At 39.3% G+C, this 18,748-nt stretch overlaps 1 pseudogene; it reads left to right on the forward strand.

Annotated features, from left to right (window-relative positions):
- The first annotated feature begins 249 nt into the window (after window positions 1–249).
- On the forward strand, window positions 250–1,520 carry LOC107774448 (serpin-ZX-like; annotated as a pseudogene).
- The last annotated feature ends 17,228 nt before the right edge of the window (window positions 1,521–18,748 follow it).

An 18,748-nucleotide genomic window follows, 5' to 3' on the forward strand; every position in this document is an offset into this window, starting at 1 on the left:
TTAGTTTTATAAGTTTCAATATAATTCATAGTAATATTAAATATTCTTTTGGTCTTTTGTTTTAGTTTGTGTTGCTACACTGCATGTATACCACATGCTTTCAAATAATTATTAAGACAAAAACAATAGTTTTTCAGTATCAATAGATAGACGTATCGAATTATTCTTATACCCACCAAACCACCCCTTAGGGTTTCTTCGCTACTTCATATTCTTCCTCCTCCATCGGTGCAATTCACTCATCCGAATATGTTTCAACTCCGGGGCATGTTTCAGCAGCAGAGAGATGTCTCTTTGAAGCTTGCAAGGCATGTATTCTTCAGCGATTTTGAAGGCCATCAGTCCGTAGCAAAGGTCCTTCGAGGATCGATCAGCAAACAAACAGATGTATTCTTACCCTTAGCCAATCGTGTTGGTCCAACGGCGGTTCACAATGGTGAAAGTAACATGGTCTTCTCTCCGTTGTTGATCCAACTAGTGTTGGGTCTCATGACGGCGGGTTCAGCTGGTCGGAGCCGTGACGAACTTCTCTCTTTCCTCAAATCCAATTCTACTGATGAAATCAACTATCTCTCTTCTCAGCTCGTCGATTGTGTCCTTCCTGATGGTAGCCCCAATGGTGGCCCTCGTTTGTCTGCCGCTAATAGCGTCTGGGTTGATCAGTGTGCGAGTTTGAAGCCTTCTTTCACACAGATTGTGGACAATGTTTACAAGGCTACTTCTCTTTCTGTTGATTTTGCGTACTCCAAGCCTCTTGAGGTGGTCAATCAAGTGAATCAATGGGCTGAAAAGGAGACAGCCGGTCTCGTCAAAGAAATTCTACCTGTTGACGCAGTTGACAATTTAACAGACTTGTCTTTGCAAACTCACTTTACTTCAAAGGTGTCTGGGGTGACAATTTCAATGCATCAATGACAAAGGACAGTGAGTTCCACCTTCTCAATGGGACCTTCGTTCAAGTGCCCTTCATGACTAGCCAGACGAAGCGATATGTAAAAGCTTATCAAGGCTTCAAGGTGTTGAGGCTTCCTTATAAACATGGCTTGGATAGGCGTCATTTTTCCATGTATTTCTTTCTGCCTGATGCGAATGATAGACTGTCAGACCTGGTGGAAAAAGTCACTTCTGATTCCAAATTCTTGGAGAGTCACCTTCCACATATGAAGGTTGGAGTTGGTGAATTTCGTATCCCCAAATTTAAACTATCTTTTGGATTTGAAGCTTCTGAAGTTCTGAAAGGGCTCGGCGTGGTATCACCTTTCTCTAGCCATGACCTCACCGAGATGGTGGAGACCAAGGACCTGTGTGTTGATAGCATCTTTCATAAGTCCTTTATTGAGGTAGATGAAGAGGGCACAGAAGCTGCTGCTGCAACCACTGCTGTGTTTGGCGTAAGGTCTTTTGATTCAGGAGAGAAAGTAGACTTCATTGCTGATCATCCGTTTCTATTTCTGATTAGAGAAGATGCAACAGGCGTGGTATTGTTTGCAGGTAGCGTCCTTAATCCTCTCCTTGAGTAAGTTGTACCGGCCCATACATGTAGGTCGATTTGTCCTTAATTCTCCCTTTGACCAAGTCGGTGCCACTACCTGGAGATTGATATTGTGCTCTCTGCTTCTTCTATTTAGTGCTTGGACTTTTTTGGTGCCCATAGAAAGTAATTTATTATGGAAAAGTATCGTCATGGACCCTTCATGAATCCTACTTATGCTTTTGATTGTACCTTGTACTTTGAAACAATGACATCAAAGGTTTGTCTAGTATTTCAGTTTCTAGTCATGGTTGTTTTGCTTTAAAAAAAAAAAATACACGTATCGAATGCGCCAGCAAGATAGTGACCATAATACATACTCCCTTATTACCTATATAAAATATAATCTGCAACTAAGATTACTTACAAAACACAGGCTATCTAGAAACTCACAAAAAAAGGCATTTGCATCTATACCTGTTTTTTGTGTCACGTTTTAATTTGTGCCCGCTTTGCAAAAAAAATTGCGAGTGTACCCGCTTTTTCGCATAACTTAACATACGGGGCTGAAGTAACAAAGACAATCACGCAAAACTTCAACATTCTAATAGCCGGGCCTGAAGTTCAGCTCTAGAGCTGAAGTTTTTGTTTTGTAACTGTTGAACTTCAGCTCTAGAGCTGAAGTTTTTGTTTGTAACTGGCGAACTTTAGTTCTAGAGCTGAAATTTTTGTTTGTGTTTTGTAACTGTCGAACTTCAGCTCTAGAGCTGAAGTTTTGGTTTGTAATTGGCGAACTTCAGCTCTAGAGTTGAAGATTTTGTTTGTAAGCTTCAGCTCTAGAGCTAAAGTTTTTGTTTTGTAACTGTCTAGAGCTGAAGTTTTTGTTTGTAACTGGCTGGCGAACGTCAGCTCTAGAGCTGAAGTTATTTGGAAGCTAGCTTTAGAATAGGATCTGTTCAAATAAGCTGTGGATCCATCCATCAAACAACTTGCTAGTATGTTAAAATTTTTGGGGTAAAATCTCAGCACTGGGCTCAAGAATTTTTATATGCTATCATACTCATTTAGCTTTACAAGAAACAACTTTCACCTTAATAATATTTATAAAAACAACCCCAAAAAAAGAAGTAAATAATGCAAATTAATCATCCCTGATTGCGAGAACAAATAATGAGCTCCGTAATACGATTAAAATGCAAAGACGTCGTCACTTAACAATGGTATCTTGATAGTTTCCACTCACAAAAGGAACTATGGAAAATAATTTCTTTTTTAATCATATAAAGGTACAAAAGAAAGTTTTAACTTCTATGTACCAACAATGTAAAAGAAATTTTACCTAAAAAATAATCTGCACCAACAGCAGCAGAAGAAAGAAGAAGAAAACGAAGGAGGAAAAGGAGGAGGAGAAAGGGGGCTGAATTTATTTAAAAAGTAGGTACAAGTTAAAAGTTTAAAAAAAAATGGGTATAAGTTAAATGGAGGCGACCAAATAGGGCGCCCCCTGCAATTTTTACTACAAAAAACTACTTCGTTCGGTCCATAACAACTTAACAAGTGACCATTTTACCTTGAAATTTTTTCTTTCCTACACTCTATATGATTCCTCATTGCCAAAATTGTCTCAGCTTTGGAAATTACCCGCTCTAAATAATGTTTGCTTATAATTTATAAACAATCCATTATTAGTGTCTTAAATTAAGGGATTAAGTTATATTTTTTTTCCTTTTTTCTCTTTCAATAAGATTCCTTCCAATTATGAATTACCTATTTTAAGCTAAACAGAGACAAACTCATCCAAAAACAAGAGGACTTGCTCCCAATAAGAGTGGGAAAAACTAGAATAGTACGAAAATCAAATTGTCGCTTTAAACCTATAATAAACTATCGAATAACATATCTGACTAGAACAAAGAAGTTGAAAGATATCAGCGTCGACGCTAATAGTTAACTTAGCATGTGCAATCAAATCAGTTACTTATGGATTGCCATTTTCAGTCACTATTGCTGCTATAATATTCAAGTTTTTCAGTTTAAACAAACATGAATTAGTGCATATGAGTCAATTTTGGAATTCATTCTCTATTTTTCTTTCTTTAACAAATTAAGTAGGAAAAATAAATGTATGGTACAATAACATACAAATTAAAAATAAATTTCGTACAAATTTGATAAAAATTTGTTACATTTACAACAACATATAAACTAAAAATAAATTTTATACAAATAATTATATAATATACAGCTTATATGTAACTTATCTGCAACTTTCATACGTCATTTTACCCAATTAAATACAACTACAACATCACACAATTTAAATACAATTTTCATAAAAAAATTATATAATATGTCTTATGTATGTATTTTGTAAAAAATTTGTATATATTTTGTATGTAGTGTGTTCTTCGTCCTCTCTGAAATTTCAATCAAAATTTCCTCTTTAATACAGTTTTGATACATATCAATAACTTTATGTAAAATATTAATATTTATAACTTAAATACAAATTTCATACAACAATTCATACATTATACAACTATTGTTCAACTTTCATACAACATTCAAATAAAAAATATATAATTATAACAGAATACAACTTAAATACAATTTACATACAATTGTAATACAACTTTAATACAATTTCATAAGTATATTGTATCTTCTTCTTCCTCTTCTTTATAAACTCCAAAAAGTATTTCCAATTATTTGCAACAGAATACAATCCAAACAAATAATAATTTTTGAAAACCCAAATTCGAATTCAAAGCTTCAAAGGTTTTTAATGGTTGTCAATGATGGAGAGTCAAGCACCTCCAAAAATTTATTGATTGACAATTTCAACTCGAACACCAATTGTGCAACATGAAAGGAATTTGCTAAGTTAGAACTCTATAGTAAAACGATTGAAATTCATTGATGAATTCCATTAAAATATATACAATATTAAAGGATAAAAAGTAGAGAACATCAAAGGAAGAAAAATTGGAGAAAGAACATGCACGAAAAATAACTAATTCCTTATTCAATTCATAATATCAAAAGATACTCATTTAAAACTAATTTTTATATAATTGGTAAATTGTATATGACCATGTAATTAAGTTTAAACTTGATTAGGGAGTGTAATAAAGTTTCATATGTAGTACAGGAAGGTAAAAATTCCTTTTACCTTTGACACATCAATTAAGGAAATATGAACTCTTGGGGGAAAAAAAGAAGAAGACGTATTCACTAAATTAACCTTAATTAATTGTTACCTTGACACAATGAAATATGTAAATAAGGGTAAATTTTGGAAAAATAAAATTAATTACTCCCTCCAATCCACAATAAATGATCAATTTACTTTGGGCACACCCATTAAGGAAATACTAAATTTTAGACGAAAATAGTTAGTGTGACTGGAGTATCCTTCATTAAATGTTGCATTGCACCATAGTTATAGTAGCACTTACTTCTCTTCTCAAATGTGAGGAGTAAATGACTTTTTAGGAATACGTACATAAGAGTAATTTTAAAAAAACAAATTGAATTTTTTTTTATTACATAAATGGACATTTATTTTGGACCATAATAAAAAAATAAATTGATCACTTATTGTGGACCGGATAGAGTACTACTTGATTATACAAATGGACATTTATTTGGATAAAAATAAAAAGGTAAAATGATCATTTATTGTGGATTTGAGGGAGTGCCTATAAATCCTTAGACCAAAAAGGGAGACAAGAAAAAAAGAAAAAGAAAAAGAAAAAGAAAAAGAAAAAAGATAAATTAAAGTCTTGATGTTATAAAATAAAGACTTTAAAGTAAAGAAACCGAAGACAAGCAAAGAGAAAGAAAGATTTATTATTCAACTTCAAATTCATGTACATAATGAACTGAAATCTCCTCTATTTATAGAAGAAAGGAAGGAATTGTGTATGCTGCTACTGTAAGCTGCTGTGTAAGCTGCTACTGCAAGCTACTGTGTAAGCTGCTTGTAAGCTACTACTGCAAGCTGTTGTGTAAGCTGCTACTGCAAGCTGTTGTGTAAGCTGCTACTGCAAGCTGTTATGTAAGCTTCTTGTAAGTTGCTTGTAAGCTGCTACTGTACCAGATATAGATAATCTTTTACCGGGGTAATATTTATCCATAACAGAATACTGAAATGATAAGCTTCTTCAGGAAGCTTATTTCCAATAGAGTACTAAATAGATAAACATATTTACGACGAGTCCCATATGGATAAGATTCTTCAGGAAGCTTATTTACAACGGAGTACTAAATGAATATCCATAATATAATATATATTTATAACACTCCCACTTGGATGTTCATTAAAAGATAATGTGCCTCATTAAAATCTTACTAGGAAAAATCATGTGAGAAAAAATCCTAGTGAAGGAAAAAGAGTATACATATTTAGTAATACGCATTGCTAGGTGCCTCATTAAAAATCTTATAAGGAAAACCTCGTGGGATAAAACCTTAGTAAGGAAAAAAGAGTGCATCGCTATTTTACTCCCCCTGATAAAAACCTTGTTTCAAATATTCGAGTCTCTGCATTCCAATCTTGTATACCATCTTCTCAAAAGTTGAATTTGTAGAGAATATTATCCACCACTATTTCAGATCAATTTAAATTAATCTCATCAAACCAAGAAGCTGCTACAAGTCATTTCATTGAGTTGTTTGCAACCTGCCTGCATCAGCTGCATGCTTGTAGAAAACTTCAATGGAGTACTAAATGGATAATCTTCTTCAGGAAGATTATCTACAGCGGAGTAATAAATGGACATCCACAAAAATATTTTCAAAATACTCCTCCTTGGATGTTCATTATTATGTGCCTCATTAAAACCTTACTAGGAAAAACCTCGTGGAAAAAAATCCTAGTCAAGGAAAAAGAGTACACTAATAATATACATTGCAAGCTGCCTCATTAAAACCTTACCAGGAAAAACCTAGTGGAAAAAAATCCGAGCAAGGGAAAAAGAGTATAGTGCAGAGACTTGGGTATATCTGAACCAAGGAGTTCATCATTCTCTTCTGGAGATAAGAACGGATCCTTAATCCGTGTAGGAAAAGAACTATATCTTGCTAGTAAATTAACAGAAAATGCTATGTCAGGCATTGTAGCATTAGCACGATACATTAGTGCACCAATTGCACTGAGATAGGGTACTTCAGGACCAAGGAGTTCATCATCCTCTTCTGGAGGTCGGAACAAATTCTTATCCACTTCAAGTGATAGAACAACCATTGGTGTACTCAATGGGTGCACTTTGTCCATGTAAAAGCATTTTAAGACCCTTGTTGTATGGGCAGATTGATGTATAAAGATCCCGTCTGCTAAATGTTCAATTTGCAAACCAAGACAAAGTTTTGTCTTCCCAAGATCTTTCATCTCAAATTCTTTCTTAAGAATTCAATTTTCTTTTGGAGCTCTTTTGGAGTTCCAACAAGATTTATGTCATCAACATAAACAACAAGTATAACAAATTCTGAAGCCATTTTCTTTATAAAAATACATGGACAATGTCACGACCCCAACCCCGGTCATGATGACGCCCAACACACTGCTAGGCAAGTCCGACCATTCAACAACATTATCCCAAATTCTTATTCAGACTATAGATAAATATCACAGAGAATTTATTAAGTCAATACATACAAGTGTATAATTAATAATAAAATCTGCGGAAGTTCAATTAAAATACCACACCATAGCCCAATAGAATCCGGTGTCATGAATATGAGCCTCTAATACAGAATATCCACCCATTACAAATCTGTCTAGAAAAAATGCGGAATAAAAGATAGAGATAGAGGGGAGAGATCAAGGCTGCGAATGCCATGCAACTACCTCAATACTCCCGGATACTGTTGTTCAGCTAAACAAATCCTCACTTAGCTTGTGGTGTACCTGGATCTGCACGCACGGTGCAAGGAGTAATGTGAGTACTCCGACCCAGTGAGTAATAAACATAAATAAAGGCTGAGAATAAGAAATCATGGAAAAAAAATACCAAGTAAACCATAACTGGCAGTTTAGAACAACAAATAGTGAAGTAACAAGTCAATTAAATCAGAGTACCAAATACTGAGACAAGTATAACCGATAAAAACAAATACATGAGTGCAATGCAATGCATATGATGGTACACTCTAGTACCCACTGCGGCGTGCAGCCCGAGCCATCCATTTATTTATCGTCGACGACGCTCACTGGGGGTGTGTGCAGACTCTGGAGGAGCTCCTACAGCCCAAACGCAATATCAAGCCATCTCGTGGTATCAAATCTAGGCCCTCAGCCTCATATCAATCTCAGTATAATCAACCAGGCTCTCGGCCTCAATATAAATGTACTCAACCAGGCTCTCGGCCTCAATATCAATGTAATACTGCTGTGGCGCGCAGCCCGATCCATGCTCAGTCCAGAAATCATCATAAGCCCCTTGGGCATTTGTAAAACAGTAGTTCTCAGCCCGAAATATCATTTAGAAATATCATTTAAGTTTTTAAATATTAGAAAGATGGCTGAGTTTGCAAAACAGTATTTAAAACCTTGGACTGAGGTCAAATGATATGCAAAAGCAGTGATATCAATCCCTGAAGGATTCAAATAATTGGCAAGAAGCCCAAATATAACAATTAAATCTAAGTAAGGATGATTCTCAATTTAGTTCAAGTAGAAAACACGGTACAAACATCTCTCGGGACGGACCAAGTCAGAATCCCCAATGGTGCTCTACCCCACGCCCGTTATCCGGCGTGCAAGTCACCTCAATATAGCGTTACGATGTGAAATTCCGGGGTTTCAAACCATCAGGACATCATTTACATCAATTACTCACCTGGAACCGGCTAATTCTCTAGCTCGCGATGCCTTTGCCCCTTATTGACCTCTGAATGCCTCGAATCTAGCCATAACGATTCGATTCAGTTAATAAAAATTATAGGAATTAATTCCATATGGAATTCTACATTTTCCAACAAAAATCCGAAATTACACTCAAAATTCGCCCGTGGGGCCCACGTCTCGGAATCCGGCGAAACTCATAAAATCCGACAACCCATTCCGATACGAGTTCAACCATACCAAAATTATCAAATTCCGACAACAACTCGACCTCCAAATCATAATTTTTCATTTTTGAAAAGTTTTGCAAAAATTCCAATTTCTTCCATTTAAATCCGAATTAAACGATGAATATAACCATGTATTTATGAAATATAATCACTTTCGGATATAGAACACTTACCCCAAATGTTTCCCTTGAAAATTCTGTTGAAAATCGCTTTTCCGAAGCTCTACAATCGTCATAAATGAATAAAAATGGCTAATTCCCGAATATAAGTTGTTTTCCAGGCAAGTCGCATTATGAAATGCGACTTGCACTTATTTCCAGCCAAAACAAAAGGCAGTCCCAGCCTTCACTAAATATGTCATAACTTTCTGTACACATATCGGAATGACGTATGGTTTAAATTTCTGGAAACTAGAATGCAAGGGCTACAATTTTCATGTTTTGCAAATTTTCAGATTCCTTATGGATTTTGAGGTATAAGCTTCCGAAATAGGCTCCACGATTGCACAGTTGCTGTCCAAGACAACTTCTGCAACAGAAAATTCCAGCAATCCTTTTATCCGATTTCCATTCCATTAACCTTCCGAAATCCACCCGAGGCCCTCGGGACCTTAACCAATTATACCAACATGTCCCAAAATACAATACGAACTTAGCCGTGTGATCAAATCGCCAAAATATCGTCATATACCACGAATTAAGCTTTAAAATCCAAGAATTCCTTCAAATTTCATAAAACATCAAATTTTCCATTTTGAGTCCGAAACACGTCAAACGACGTCCATTTTCAACCAAACTTTACAAAAAGTGCTTAAACCATATATAAGACCTGTACTGGGCGCCAGAATCAAAATACGGGCCCGATACTACCACTTTCTAATCAAATTTCATTTCCATTTTCCTTAAATATCTTTAGAAAGCAATTTTACTCAAAAATTCATTTCTCGGGCATGGGACCTCGGAATTCGATGATTTTTATTCCTATGAGTCACAAATAATAATACGAATATAGCCCTTTAGTCAAAACTCAATTCGGAGCTCATTTTCTCAGTTCAATACCCATTTCACTCGTTAAACAATTAACTCATGTTTCGCGTCAAAAACCCAACCAAACCTCGTCCGAATGACATGAAAATTTGCACACATATCCCAAATCACCTAACGAAGCTACAGCAACTCTCAGAATTCCATTCTGACTCTCGGATCAAAATCTCACCTATCAACCGGAATTCGCCAAAATACTAACTTCGCCAATTCAAGCCTAATTCTGCACCGGACCTCCAAAATTACTTCCGATCATACTCCTAAGTCAAAAATCATCCCCTGTAGAACCGAATCATCGGGATTCAAATCCGAGCCCTCTAACACATAAGTCAACGTCTGGTTGACTTTTCCAAAACAAACCTTCCTTAAAGAGACTAAGTGTCTCATTTCCTACTAAAACCAATCCAAATCAACTCGTTCACACCCAACACTGATAATGAAGCATAAAGAAATAGGAAATGGGGAAAACAGGGCGGTAACTCACGAGACGACGGTTCAGGTGGTCACATCCTCCCCAACTTAAACAAACGCTCGTCCTCGAGCGTGTCAAGAAACATACCTGAAGCCTCAAACAGGTGAGGATATCTGCTCTGCATATCCCGCTCGGTCTCCTAGGTAGCTTCCTCCATGGGCCGACCTCTCCACTGCACTTTTACAGAAGATATATCCTTTGACCTCAATTTCCGAACCTGACGACCCAAAATAGCCACTGGCTCCACATCAAAGGTCAAATCACCATCCAACTGAATCGTGCTGAAATCCAAAACATGGGACGGGTCCCCAACATACTTCCGGAGCATAGAAACATGAAATACCGGATGCACACTCGACAAGCTGGGTGGCAAAGCAAGCATATAGGCCACCTCCCCAATCCTCCTAAGTACCTCAAAAGGTCCAATGAATCGTGGACTCAACTTTCCTTTCTTTCCAAATCTCATAACACCCTTCATGGGAGAAACTTTCAGCAAGACCTTCTCACCAACCATGTAGGACACATCTCGAACTTTCCGGTCCGCATAACTCTTCTGACGCGACTGCGCTGTACGAAGCCTCTCCTGAATCACCTTCACCTTCTCTAAGGCATCATGAACCAAATCTGTCCCCAATAGCCTAGCCTCGCCGGGCTCGAACCAACCAACTGGAGATCTACACCGCCTCCCATACAAAGCCTCATACGGTGCCATCTGAATGCAGGACTGATAGCTGTTGTTGTAGACAAACTCTGCAAGCGACAGAAACTCATCCCAAGAACCTCCGAAATCAATCATACAGGCACGCAACATATCCTCCAATATCTGAATAGTACGCTCGGACTGTCCGTCCATCTGAGGATGAAAGGCTGTGCTCAACTCCACCTGGGTACCCAACTCTCGCTGAAAAGTCCTCCAAAACTGGGAAGTAAACTGAGTACCTCTATCTGAGATAATGGAAACTGGAACACCGTGCAATCGCACAATCTCTCGGATAAATATCCATGCCAACCGCTCCGAAGAATAAGTAGTACACACCGGAATGAAGTGCGCAGACTTGGTCAGCCGATCCACAATCACCCAAATAGAATCAAATTTCTTCAAAATCCGAGGAAGACCACTCACAAAATCCATGGTAACTCTCTCCCACTTCCATTATGGGATAATCATCCACTGAAGCAAATCACCCGGTCTCTAATGCTCATATTTCACCTACTAACAGTTGAGACACCGAGCTATATAACCTACAATATATTTCTTCATTCTTCTCCACCAATAGTGTTGTCTCAAGTCCTGATACATCTTTGCGGCACCCGGATGAATAGAATACCGCGAGTTGTGGGCCTCCTCCAGAATTTACTCTCTAAGCCCATCTATATTGGGCACACATATACGGCCCTGCATCCTCAATACACCATCATCATCTATAGTCACATCCCTGACATCATCACGCTGAACTCTGTCCTTAAGGACAAGCAAATGCGGATCATCATACTGGCGTTCTCTGATGCGATCATATAATGAAGACCGAGAAACCACACAAGCCAACACCCGACTGGGCTCAAAAATGTCCAGTCTCACAAACAGATTAGCCAAGGTTTGAACATAAACTACAAAGGGCCTCTCCCTAACTGGAATGTACGCCAAACTCCCCATACTGAATGCCTTTCGGCTTAAAACATCTGCCACTACATTGGCCTTTCCCGGATGATACAAAATAGTGATGTCATAATCTTTTAGTAACTCAAGCCACCTCCGTTGTCTCAAATTAAGGTCTTTCTGCTTAAACAAATACTGAAGACTGTGATGATCAGTGAATACCTCGCAAGATACGCCATATAAATAGTGCCTCCAAATCTTCAATGCATGAACTATAGCAGCCAACTCTAGGTCATGAACATGGTAGTTTTTCTCATGAGGCTTTAACTGACGAGAAGCATAAGCAATAACTCTACCCTCCTGCATCAACACACAACCAATCCCAACTCTCGAAGCATCACAATATACAGTATATGAACCTATAGATGATGGTAAAACCAATACTGGAGTTGTGGTCAAAACTGTCTTGAGCTTCTAAAAGCTCTTCTCACACTCGTCTGACCATACAAATGGAGCACCTTTCTGAGTCAACTTGGTCAAGGGTGACGCAATGGATGAAAACCCCGGAACAAACCGGCGATAATAGCCTGCTAATCCGAGAAAACTACGGATCTCTGTGGCTGAGGACGGTCGAGACCAACTCTGCACTGCTTCTATCTTCTTTGAATCAACCTGAATACCCTCGCTGGACACTATATGTCCCAAGAATGCCACAGAACTTAGCCAAAATTCACACTTGGAGAATTTTGCATAAAGCTTCTCCTCCCTCAATCTCTGCAACACTACACGCAAATGCTTGGCGTGCTCCTCCTGGCTACGCGAGTACACCAGAATGTCATCAATAAATACAATAACAAAAGAATCCAGATAAGGCCGAAATACACTGTTCATCAAATGCATGAACGCTGCTGGGGCATTGGTCAGCCCGAAAGACATGACTAGAAACTCATAGTGACCATATCTAGTCCTGAAAGCTGTCTTAAGAATATCCGAGTCCCTGATTTTTAACTGGTGATAGCCCGAACGGAGATCAATTTTTGAAAACACCCTCGCTCACTGAAGCTGATCAAATAAGTCATCAATGCGAGGCAAAGGATACTTGTTCTTCACTGTTACCTTATTTAACTGCCTGTAGTCAATGCACATTCTCATTGTGCCATCTTTCTTCTTCACAAACAGAACTGGCGCACCCCACGGTGACACACTAGGCCGAATGAACCCCTTGTCTAGGAGCTCCTAAAGCTGCTCCTTCAATTCTTTCAACTCTGTTGGTGCCATACAATATGGCAGAATAGAAATGGGCTGGGTGCCCGACACCAAGTCAATGCCAAAATCGATATCCCTGTCTGGCGGCATGCCCGACAGGTGTGCAGGAAATACATCAGGAAAATCCCTTACAACTAGGATAGAATCAATACTAGGAGTCTCAGCTCCAACATCTCGCACAAAAGCTAGATATGATAGACAACCCTTCCCAACCATACACTGAGCTTTCAAGAAGGAAATTACTCTTCTAGGAACATAATCAGTCATACCATGCCACTCGATCCTCGGAACACCTGGAATAGCCAAAGTAACTGTCTGAGCATGACAGTCTAGAATAGCATGACACGGAGATAGCCAATCCATGCCCAAAATAATATCAAAATCTACCATGCTCAACAGTAATAAATCAACTTGGGTCTCCAGACCCCCAATAGTCACAATACAAGACCGATACACATGGTCTACAATAATAATATCGCCCACCGGGGTAGATACATTCACAGGTAAAGCAAGACACCCTCGGGTCGTACCCAAATGATGAGCAAAATATGAGGACACATAAGAATAGGTGGATCCGGGATAGAATAATACAGAGGCATATCTGTGGCAGACTGGAACAATACCTGTAATGATAGCATCTGAAGCAATAGCATCTGTCCTGCCTGGAATAGCATAAAAACGGGCCTGGCCACCGCCTGATCGACCTCCCCCTCTGGGAAACCCCTGGATGCCTGACCTCCACCCCTAGCTGACTGGGCAGGTGCTGAAGAAACTAGAGCAGAAGACGAAGGTTGGCCCCTCTGCTGAAACTGACCACCACGAAGTCGAGGACACTGCCTCTTTATATGACCAAACTCTCCGCACTCGTAGCAACTACTAGGTACTGGAGAAGGGAACTGGAGGGAACCCCTCGCACCTGAATGACCAGCCAATGCACTCGGCGTAGATGAACCCTGAACTGAAGGGGCATAGGATGAGCTCTGAGCTCGAAGAGCGTTAAGTAAAGATTGGCCCTACTGAAATCCCTGATGACCACGGTCTGAAGATGTCTTACTATACTCTGGACAGGCCGGCTGAGGAGGTATGAAGGAACGACCTCTACCACGCTGGAACTGGCCCCTAGAAGGAGCACCACTAAAACTGCCTGAACCTCTGGGCCTCTTGGCCTCCCTCTCTTCTCTCTCTCTCTACGGCGAACTGTCTCAATATCACGAGCAATGTCAACCACCTCCTCGAATGAAGCACCCAATACTCTCTCTCTAGTCATCAAAATGCGGAGAGAGTAGTGAAGACCATCCACAAATCTCTGGATCCTCTCATGATCTGTCGGAATCATCCAAGTAGCATGACGAGCCAACTGTAAAAATCTAATCTAGTACCGAGTCACGGACATATCTCCTTGAGTCAACCACTCAAACTGCCTACTCAGCTCCTCTCTGCGGGACTGAGGTACATACTTCTCCAGAAATAGAGTGGAGAACTGCTACCAAGTAAGGGGCGCTGCACCAACAGGTCTACGCCTCTCAAAATCTTCCCACCAGGTAAATGCAGCTCCTTGGAACTGAAATGTAGTAAAAGATACACCACTTGACTCCAAAATCCCTACGGTGTGAAGCATACGCTGACACTTGTCGAGAAAACCCTAGGCATCCTCGCCCTATGCACCACTGAATGTCGGAGGCTAGAGTCTACTAAATCTCTCGAGACGACACTGCTCATCGTTTGGCATAGCTGGGACCACAAGGTTCTGAACTGGTGCAACCGACTGAGCTGGAACAGCTTCCGGTGTCTGCAATCCCTGCACAACCTGCTCAGTTGTGCGATTAACAGGAGTCTGGGTGCCTTCCCTAGCCTGTGAAGTAGCTGCGGCTATAGTGGCTGAGACCACTTGAGCTAGGCCAGTGCAAACTGTCAAAATCTGAGCCAAAGTCTCCTGAAGACTCGGAATCACAATAGGCATAGTTGGTGCTTGAACTGGTACAGCTGCTGGAGCCTGATCTGGAACTGGGGCAGCTGGTGGATTAACAGGTGCTGCCCGCGCTACTCTACCTCTGCCACGCCCACGACCGCGTCCACGGACTCTGGTGCCCTCAGTGGGTGGCACTAGTGGTCGTCCGCCTCGTCCAGTAGCACGAGTCCTCGCCATCTGCGAGAGAATAGAATGAGAGAAATTTTTAGTGTTCGGATCAACAAAGTCGCACGACAAGAATTTCAAGAATATGAAGTTTTCCTAAAGGTTCTGTAGCCTCTCGAGAATAAATACATACATCTCCGTACCGATCTGCGAGACTGTACTAAACCGGCTCATGACTCGCGAGACCAATTAACCTAGGCTCTGATACCAACTTTTCACGACCCCAACCCCGGTCATGATGGTGCCCAATACACTGCTAGGCAAGCCCAACCATTCAACAACATTCTCCCAAATTCTTATTCAGATTATAGATAAATATCACAGAGAATTTACTAAGTCATTACATACAAGTGTATAATTAATAATAAAATCTGCGGAAGTTCAATTAAAATACCACACCATAGCCCAATAGAATTCGGTGTCATGAATATGAGCCTTTAATACAGAATATCCACCTATTACAAGTCTGTCTAGGAAAAATGTGGAATAAAAGATAGAGATAGAGGGGAGAGATCAAGGCTGCGAATGCCATGCAGCTACCTCAATACTCCCGGATACTGCTGTTCAGCTAAACAAATCCTCACTCAGCCTGTGGTGTACCTGGATCTGCACGCAAGGTGCAGGGAGTAATGTGAGTACTCCGACCCAGTGAGTAATAAACATAAATAAAGGTTGAGAATAAGAAATTATGGAAAACAATACCAAGTAAACTATAACTGGCAGTTTAGAATAACAAATAGTGAAGCAACAAGTCAATTAAATCAGAGCACTAAATACTGAGACAAGTATAATCGATAAAAACAAATGCATGAGTGCAATGCAATGCATATGGTACACTCTAGTACCCACTGCGGCGTGAAGCCCGAGCCATCCATTTATTTATCGTCGACAGCGCTCACTGGGGGTATGTGCAGACTCCGGAGGGGCTCCTACAGCCCAAGCGCAATATCAAGCCATCTCGTGGCATCAAATCTAGGCCCTCGGCCTCATATACTCAGTATAATAAACCAGGCTCTCTGCGTCAATATCAATGTAATACTGCTGCAGCGCGCAGCCCGATCCATGCTCAGTCCAGAAACCATCATAAGCTCCTTGGGCATTTGTAAAACAGTAGTTCTCAGCCCGAAATATCATTTAGAAATACATTTAAGTTTTTAAATCCTAGAAAGATGGCTGAGTTTGCAAAACAGTATTTAAAACCTTGGACTGAGGTCAAATGATATGCAAAAGCAGTGATATCAATCCCTGAAGGATTCAAATAATTGGCAAGAATCCCAAATGTAACAATTAAATCTAAGTAAGGATGATTCTCAATTTAGTTCAAGTAGAAAACACGGTACAAACATCTCTCGAGACGGACAAGGTCACAATCCCTAATGGTGCTCTACCCCACGCCCGTTATCCGGCGTGCAAATCACCTCAATATAGCGTTACGATGTGAAATTCTGGGGTTTCAAACCCTCAGGACATCATTTACATCAATTACTCACCTCGAACCGGCTAATTCTCTAGCTCGCGATGCCTTTGCCCCTTATTGACCTCTGAATGCCTCGAATCTAGCCATAACGATTCGATTCAGTTAATAAAAATTATAGGAATTAATTCCATATGGAATTCTACATTTTCCATCAAAAATCCGAAATTACACTCAAAATTCGCCTGCGGGGCCCACTTCTCGGAATCCGGCGAAACTCATAAAATCCGACAACCCATTCCGATACGAGTTCAACCATACCAAAATTATCAAATTCCGACAACAACTCGACTTCCAAATCTTAATTTTTCATTTTTGAAAAGTTTTGCAAAAATTTCAATTTCTTCCATTTAAATCCGATTTAAACGATGAACATAACCATGTATTTATGAAATATAATCACTTTCGGATATAGAACACTTACCACAAATGTTTCCCTTGAAAATTCTGTTGAAAATCACATTTCCCAAACTCTACAATCCTCACAAATGAATAAAAATGGCTAATTCCCGAATATAAGTTGTTTTCCAGGCAAGTCGCATCTATGAAATGCGACTTGCACTTATTTCCAACCAAAACAAAAGGCAGTCCCAACCTTCACTAAATCTGTCATAACTTTCTGTACAAATATCGGAATGATAAATGATTTAACTTTCTGGAAACTAGAATGCAAGGGCTACAATTTTCATGTTTTGCAAATTCTCAGATTCCTTATGGATTTTGAGGTATAAGCTTCCTAAATAGGCTCCACGATTGCACAGTTGTTGTCCAAGACAGCTTCTGCAACAGAAAATTCCAGCAATCCTTTTATCCGATTTCCATTCCGTTAACCTTCCGAAATCCACCCGAGGCCCTCGGGACCTTAACCAATTATACCAACATGTCCCAAAATACAATACAAACTTAACCGTGCGATTAAATCGCCAAAATAACGTTATATACCACAAATTAAGCTTTAAATCCAATAATTTCTTCAAATTTCATAAAACATCAAATTTTTCATTTTGAGTCCGAAACACGTCAAACGATGTCCATTTTCAACCAAACTTTAAAGAAAGTGCTTAAACCATATATAAGACCTGTACTGGGTGCTGGAACCAAAATACGGGCCCGATACCATCACTTTCTAATCAAATTTCATTTCCATTTTCCTTAAATATTTTCAGAAAGTAATTTTACTCAAAAATTCATTTCTCGGGCCTGAGACCTTGGAATTCGATGATTCTTATTCCTATGAGTCACAAATAATAATACAAATATAGTCCTTCAGTCGAAACTCAATTCGGAGCTCATTTGCTCAGTTCAATACCCATTTCACTCGTTAAACAATTAACTCATGTTTCGCGTAAAAAACCCAATCAAACCACGTCCGAATGACCTGAAATTTTGCACACATATCCCAAATCACCTAACGAAACTACAACAACTCTCGGAATTCCGTTCCGACTCTCGGATCAAAATCTCACCTATCAACCGGAATTCGCCAAAATACTAACTTCGCCAATTCAAGCCTAATTCTACACCGGACCTCCAAAATTACTTCCGATCACACTCCTAAGTCACAAATCATCCCCAAAGCTAACCGAATCATCGGGATTCAAATTCGAGCCCTCTAACACATAAGTCAACGTCCGATTGACTTTTCCAAAACAAACCTTCCTTAAAGAGACTAAGTGTTTCATTTTCTACTAAAACCAATCCAAATCAACTCGTTCACACCCCAACACTGATAATGAAGCATAAAGAAATAGGAAATGGGGAAAACGAGGCGGTAACTCACGAGACGACGGGTCGGGTCATCACAAACAAATAACACCATTTATGTAGGCCTTTTTTTTAGCAAATATTCACTGAGGCGATTATACCACATGCGCCTAGATTGCTTTAAACCATACAAAGATCTTTGTAATCTAATTGAGTACATTTCCTGAGATTTTGAATATGCTTAAGGCATTTTAAATCATTCAAGGATCTTTATAGAGATTTGATCAAATGAGTCATATAGGCTATGACTCGCATTTAAATGGCATGATATCTTCAGGTGTCTGGACTACTGGTCCGATCCTCACAATATTTCACAGTATTGTGCACTATATTGTATCAAATATATCGTCGACGATCATTTTGTATCGGTTCGCAAGTGACATAACTTGTTGAGATCTTATCACTTTCTTTATTTTCAGGTACCTGAACTTCTTCAGGAGTTTCATGAAA

This window comes from Nicotiana tabacum, chromosome 10 (genome assembly GCF_000715075.1).
Source record: "Nicotiana tabacum cultivar K326 chromosome 10, ASM71507v2, whole genome shotgun sequence".
NCBI lineage: Eukaryota > Viridiplantae > Streptophyta > Magnoliopsida > Solanales > Solanaceae > Nicotiana > Nicotiana tabacum.